We start from the raw sequence: 7,100 nt of genomic DNA, 5'->3' as shown, positions 1-7,100 counted from the left end.
CTGGCAAGTGGCTGTTGCTGCTGCTGCTGCTGCTCTTAGAGCTCACTCCTCTCCCAAACCAATGAAACACACCTTACCTATTGAGCTGGTAAGTTGTTTCCCTGCTTCTAAATCTTTCTAGTTGTTCAGAGGGGAATATGGAAAGGTTTCAGAGGGTTCCTTCCTTTTTCTGTCATCTTGACACCAGAAGTCCTCCCTAGTTTTCAATGAAATGGCTTTGCATTGCATTAATTTTGTAATTGAATTTAAAAATGTGCTATCATATTATCTGTCTCAACATAAACTTGCTTTGAATAATAATCTTCAGTCTCAATAACAGACTATATGATCTATCTCTTCCTATATACATTTATATTGCATCTTTTAAAGAAATGGACAAAGAAAGAGCAGAACAATATAATATAACAATAAGTACCTGCTATGCACAGAACTCTCTGAAAGTTATTAGAGAAAACAAAGTTTAGGTAAAAAGTGATCTTTACCTTATGGAATTTATTTATATGGAATCATAACTTGGTAAATATTATATAAGTTCATTAGCAAGCTACAAAATTCTTGGCTAGGCCAGGTCTGAAGGGAATAATCATTACTAAGCAGAGTGGAAGTGTCCTAAAGGGGGTACCCTTTAAACTGAATTCTTTTTTTTATTTTACATAAACAAGTCCTTTTTATTTGCCCCTCTTTCTCAAAATGTATACAGAAAGCAAAATTACCATTTAGTCAGATCTTCACTTTTGCCAAGTATTATCTTTTCCTAGAAATTTTTCAAATTTATGAGTCTTTAAACATTAGATTTTAATATTCATCTTCATCAGAATCCATTACTTTTCTTCTGTTGAACTTAACTGTTATTTTCTTTTCTGTCTGCTGGCTTACTTTTTCAAGAATTTCTATCAACCCTGGTTCTGATACCTTTCCATTCAGCTGCCCCTATCTTGCCATCTGTATGAAGTAGTTCTCTGCATTAGCCTTTTCTGGCTTTACAAGTGCTAAATTACTTAATTTGGCCCGTGCAGACTGATCCAAAACTTGAGCTAGAATATTATTTCTCATCTCTGCTTCCCTGTGTTTTGCCTCCTGTTGGGCTGGGTCACCAGGAGAATCCCCGTGCTTAGCCTGCAGCTCAGCCAGCCTCTGCTGCGCAGCGCCTCCAGGTCTTCGTCCGCCATGGCGGGCGGCAGCGCAGCAGCCGGGGCCCAGGCGGCTCCTAAACTGAATTCTAAAGAATGGATAGGAATCTATAGGTGAAGAAAGAATGGGGATGGTTATCATAGGTCTGAGAAATAGCCTAAGTAAAGGTGAGAGGCATGTGAGAAAATATTACAGAGATTTCTAATTTGGCTGAACATTGTGTATCAGAGATGAGAAAAAGAATATGGGGCCATCATTTTTGGGTGATTAGTCTATCTTACACAAATTTTTTTTCCTAAAAGTGATCATAATTTTTCTTTGATTTCATCTTTTCTTGGATTAATTCAACACAAGAGAAATATGCCTTTTTTAAAAAAAATTTAACTTAATTTTTTTCAATTAAGAGTTTATTTTATTTCTTTCTCAGTCACCCTTCTCCCTTTGAAACCATTGTAACAAATATGTAGCCCAGCAAAACAACTTTCTTTACTGGTTATCTCACAAAAAGGTTCCAATCTGAATCCTGAATCTATTACATTTATGGAACAGGTGGGTAACATGCAAATATACTTTTGTCAGGGTGTAAACATCACTCGTACAAAAATATTCATAGCAGCTCTGTTTGTGGTGGCAAAGAATTGGAAATTGAGTGAATGTCCATCAATTGGGGAATGGATGAACAAATTGTGGTATATGTACATTATAGAACACTATTGTTCTATTAGAAACCAGAGAGATGGGAATTCAGGGAAGCCTGGAAAGGATTTACATGAACTGATGCTGAGGGAGATGAGCAGAACCAGAAGAACACTGTACATCATAACAGCATCATGGGGTTAATGATCAATCTTAATGGACTCGCTCATTTCATCAGAGCAACAATCAGGGACAATTTTAGGGTATCTGTGATGGAGAATGCCATCTGTATCCAACAAAAGTATCATGGAGTTTAAACAAAGACCAAAGACTACTACCTTTTAATTTTAAAAAATATCTAATAATGTAATTTTGCTATCTCATATTTTATTTTTTCCTTTAGAATATGATTTTTCTCTAAACACATTCAATTTTGATCAAGGTATAGCATGGAAACAATGTAAAAACTATCAGACTGCCTTCTGTGGAGGATAGGGGAGGAGGGTAGCAAGATTAGGGGAAAACTATAAATTCAATAAAAATAAAATAATTAAAAAAACAAAAAATATGATTTTTGTCTAGGGTATATTCAACCTTGATGTAAAAAGGAGTGTTTAACAGTTTGAGTCATTTATTCAAAATTTTGTTTAGGACCTACCAGCTTGATTTTATTTCCTAAATCAATTTCTCTTGATTCATGCTAATCTAAATAATTATTCTTCTAAATTCTTCCCCTCTGTTTTGAATTTTCCCATTTTTTCCTAAACTTAGATGGTTGTCTAAAAAGTTCTCTGAAGTTTCATCTATTAGAAATAATAAGTCTTTTTAAAATGTAGGGCAATCAAGGGGGTCCTAAGAAAGTCACCTGCATTGCAATTCTTTCCCCTTCTAGTCTGAAACATTGTCTGAAGTTGAATATTCAAGATTCATTATTTTGGGTTAAAATGTGCCTTTCCAAATGTCTGTAGGAAAGCACAAATTTCCCACAGAATGAAGGTGTCATTCACCCTTTAATGTGATTAGTCTATACTGGTTCTGATGAACCATATATGACCTGTAGGTCAAATATAGTCCATTAATTTTTTGTACAAGTGCAAGCTAAGAATGTTTGCCTATCTCTGATCAATGAGATCACTTATGACAGCAGGAGAATAGCTATAAGAGTCTTGTATACCTAGAACAAAAAAGAGGACCTTGAACAGAAAAAAGAACTCAGAAAATAAAGTAATGAATTTCAGTATTTCAATACTTCAATATATTAGAGACAAATTCTTCCTATTAGCAACTCTGATTAGGTAATCCTCAGTCAAGATTTTTGCACTGTTCCCTATTCCTCTAAAACTCAAACTGGCCTTAGGGTCATATATTATCTATTCCATATCATTAGAATGCCACCACATTCATCATGAAGCATTTATTAAGAATCTGAATGTAATCAACACTGCACAAAAAGGTCCCCATAGATCTGTCCCTGCTAATATGTTGAATGACAGACAGCATGCAAAGGCCTTGAAAGAAATAATGATGTGTTGGATTGAGGAATAGATATTTAATGGGGGGAGGGGTTCAAAAGAATCAATTGTACAAGGACAGGATAGGAAAGTCCTGGCTGGACAAGATTGTACTTCTTGAGGTATATAATAAGTGCAGTATATGGGCCAAATGTGCTGGCATACCTTGGGGAGGTAGGAGGAAGAGGAGAATATCTACAATCAACCCTTTTCCTTCACACACTATATACATATTTATATACCTTTTAACTGAACTTCAAACTCAATATGCATGATCCAACTACTGAAAAGCTAATTCAAACTGAAACTACCTGCATTGAAAAGCAGATTGTTAATAATGGAGTGGATTAGTCTCCCTTATCTCTTTCATGATCAGACCATATGGAATGTGTTTAGTTCCAGTTGCTATATTTTAGGAAGTACATTAATAAACTAAAAAGCTTCCAAAGAAGGTTACTGGAACAGTGAGGGGACTAAAGATCAGATCCAAGGGGAGCAATTGAAGGAACTGGGGCTATTTAGCCTAGAGAAGATAAAACTTAGGGGAAGTATATACCTCTCTTCAGATATTGGAGAGCTGTCACCTGGAAGAGGAAACAGATATGTTCTGTTGGCCCCTAGGAACACTGAGGTGGGGGAAATTGCACAGAGGTAGACTTCAGTTCAATTTAAGGATAAACTTCCTACCAATTAGAGCTGTCCAAAAGTAGACCAGCTTATCTCAAGAGATAGTAGGTTCCAAATCATTGGAGGCCTTCAGACAGAAATTGGATGACTATGTTTGTTGTAGGGTGAATTTCTGTCCATCATGGGTTAGACTGAGGTCCCTTTTAGCTCTGATATTATGTAACTCTAGCAGCCTACAATCATATATGATCACATTGACCCAGATAGAGAAGTAAAGGAAGTAGATCAAGCCCAATAAAACTATTAACCTAATGCAAAACAAATAGTAAGGTATTTATCTATTGATACTATAGGTTTGATACAGTACTAAGAATTACAAACTCCCAATCTTCTGACTCCAAGTCAGTACTCTATTGCTATTTACTATCTGTGTGATTTTGGGCAAGTCACTTAACCCTGATTGCCTCATATCCAGGGCCATCTCCAGTATTTTTGATTCACATCTGGTCACTGGACCCAGATGACTCTGGGGGAGAAAGTAAGGCTGGAAATTTAGCATAGCACACCCTTACTCAAATCCAATTCACTTGCTTGTCATGGCATCACCTCCTTGATGTCATGGTCTTCTTTGAGAATAAAGGACAAATATCTTCAAGAATTACAATGGGGTTTCAAGCCCCTTCTAGAGGAGAGTCTAATTCCAGTGTAACCAAAGTTTAATGAGAAATGAGGACCTCTAGGGAGGAAGTACTGCAAATTTGAGTCTTTTATCTGGGTTGCTGGGTTAGTTGTTGCTAGGCACAGTTAACAGAAAGTTAAGCCTGGTGTCAGGAAGATCTGATCTCAGACATTTCTAGCTCTGTGATTCCAAGCAGGTTACTTTACCTTTTGTCTACCTCAATTTTCTCAACTGTAAAGCAATGATAAGAGGATCTATTTCATGGAGTTGTTATGAGAATCAAATGAAATAACATTTATGAAGTAATAGGTGTTTAATAATTGCTAATCAGGAAAATTTTTTTAGAGCAAATATGTCTGATAAAGGTCTCGTTTCCCAAATATATAGAAAACTGGGTCAAAGTTTTAAGAATACAGTTCAGTCCATACATCAGTTGAGTGAAATGAGCAGAACCAGATAAACATTATACACACTAGCAACAATATTGGGTGATGATCAACCATGATGGACCTGTTCATTGCAGCAGTATAATAATCAAAGTCAATTTAAAAACATTTGTGATGGAAAATATCATCCATATCCAGATTTGATTCTTCTTTCACAACATGATTAATATGGATCTATGTTTAGCATAATTACACATGTAGAGCCTATATTAGATTGCTTTCTGTCAGGGGGCAGAGGGAGGGAAGAGAGGGAGGGAGAAAAATGGAAAATGCAAAACCTTGTTAAAAAATGATTGGTGAAAACTACCATTGCATGTAATCTACATGAAATTTTTTTTTAAAAAGAATACACATCAGTTCATACTTGATAAATGATCAAAGGATATGTATGGACAGTTTTTAGATGAAGGAACTTAAAACTATCTATGAAAAAAGCTCCAAATCACTATTGATAAGAAAAATTCAAATTGAAACAAATCTAAGGTACTTACAACACTTCTAACAGATTGGTTGATATGAAAGAAAAGGAAAATAACAAATAGAGAGAATGTGGGAAAACTGGAACTCTACTGCTAGCTATGAACTGATCCAACCATTCTGGAAAACAATTTGAAACTATGACCAATGGGATATAAGACTCTCTGTATACTCTTTGATCCAGCAATACCACTACTAGGTCTATATCCCAAAGGGATAAAAAAGGGGGAAAGGGCACATATTTGTACAAAAATATTTATAGCAGCTCTATTTGTAGAGGCAAAGAATTGGAGTGCCCATCAATTGAGGAACAACTGAACAAGAAATGATGAAAAGACTGATTTCCCCAACAACCTTATACAAACTGAGGCATAGTGAAGTGAGCTGAAGAAGGAAAACATTGTATACAGTAACTGCAATATTGTATCATGATCAACCATGAATGACTTAGCTATTTTCCACAATATAATGATCCAAGACATTTCTGAAGGACTCAAGATGAAAAATGCTACCTAGAGAAAGAACTGATAGAATTTGAATGTAGACTGACACAGATGATTTTTCTCTTTCTGTATTTTTTGAATATTTTTTTCCCTCTGGGTTTTCTTTTATAATATGACTAGGATAATTATATGTTTTATATGAATTAAACATATCAAATTGCTTACCATATCAGGGAAGGGGGAGATGAAGGAGAAAATTTGGAACTCAAACTTTTAAAAAGAATGCTAAAAATTATTTTCATACATAATTGAGGGAAAATAAAGATTATTTTAAAAATAAATGCTAGTTAAGGAGCTGCATGATGTAACCGGGCGGTTGGAGCATCTTCAGTTTTTCAGTTGTCTTTTACCTCAAGAGAGTCTACTCTCTCCCACGCAGCAACACTGGTCACTTTTGACTCTTTTAGGGATGGTGGTGAATGGAAAGGAATGTTCAGAGGTAGAAGGGACCCTCAATTTATATGCCAGCTTCTTTGGATAATTCCCAGTTTAACTTAATTCTGGAAATCTAGGCAGAACACACAGTTAAAGCTTCCTCTGAGCTCACTATTTCCCCAAGAGCCACGTGCTAATTTTCAAGGTGCTTCAGCAATATTCTGTGGGGAAAGCAAATGCTCATCAAAATGGGGGAAAATCCTGAATCTTTATTTCCCCTGAAGCTTCTTAAGCTCTTGAAGTGCAAAATAGACAAAGAAGCTCAAATCATGCAGAGGAGCTGCTCACATTTTAAAAAGCAGACTGAGAGTGGCAGCCAGCACTAGTTGGGCAGAGAATCAGAAAGTAAGCCACTTCTTCAAAAAGGCAACAGAAAAGTTTGTAGCTTATTTGGGGAGATGTGTTTATTTTAAATGTGGCTTTGTGAAGTGGGGGGAGGACTGGAATGGGGAATAGGGAAGAAGATTGCCTGGGGTCACAGAATGACCCTGCCCCAAGGCAACTCTCTGCCTTTCTCTCTTTTGAAGTCCAGGTTTCAGGATTCAGGCCAGCTTAATGATGTATCCATCCTTTGTGTAGATGTAATTTCTGATTGATGGGACATAGAGAGGGACGGAGAGTGAGAAGGAAGAGTTTATGAATTTGCCATAAGATT

At 36.2% G+C, this 7,100-nt stretch overlaps 1 pseudogene; it reads right to left on the bottom strand.

Annotated features, from left to right (window-relative positions):
* Positions 1 to 630: 630 nt before the first annotated feature.
* Positions 631 to 1,201, bottom strand: LOC141500869 (programmed cell death protein 5 pseudogene; annotated as a pseudogene).
* Between the last annotated feature and the right edge of the window lie 5,899 nt (positions 1,202 to 7,100).

Source organism: Macrotis lagotis, chromosome X, assembly GCF_037893015.1.
Source record: "Macrotis lagotis isolate mMagLag1 chromosome X, bilby.v1.9.chrom.fasta, whole genome shotgun sequence".
NCBI lineage: Eukaryota > Metazoa > Chordata > Mammalia > Peramelemorphia > Peramelidae > Macrotis > Macrotis lagotis.
The sequence above is the reverse complement of the archived record's forward strand: the minus strand, read 5'-3'. Positions and strand labels throughout refer to the sequence as shown.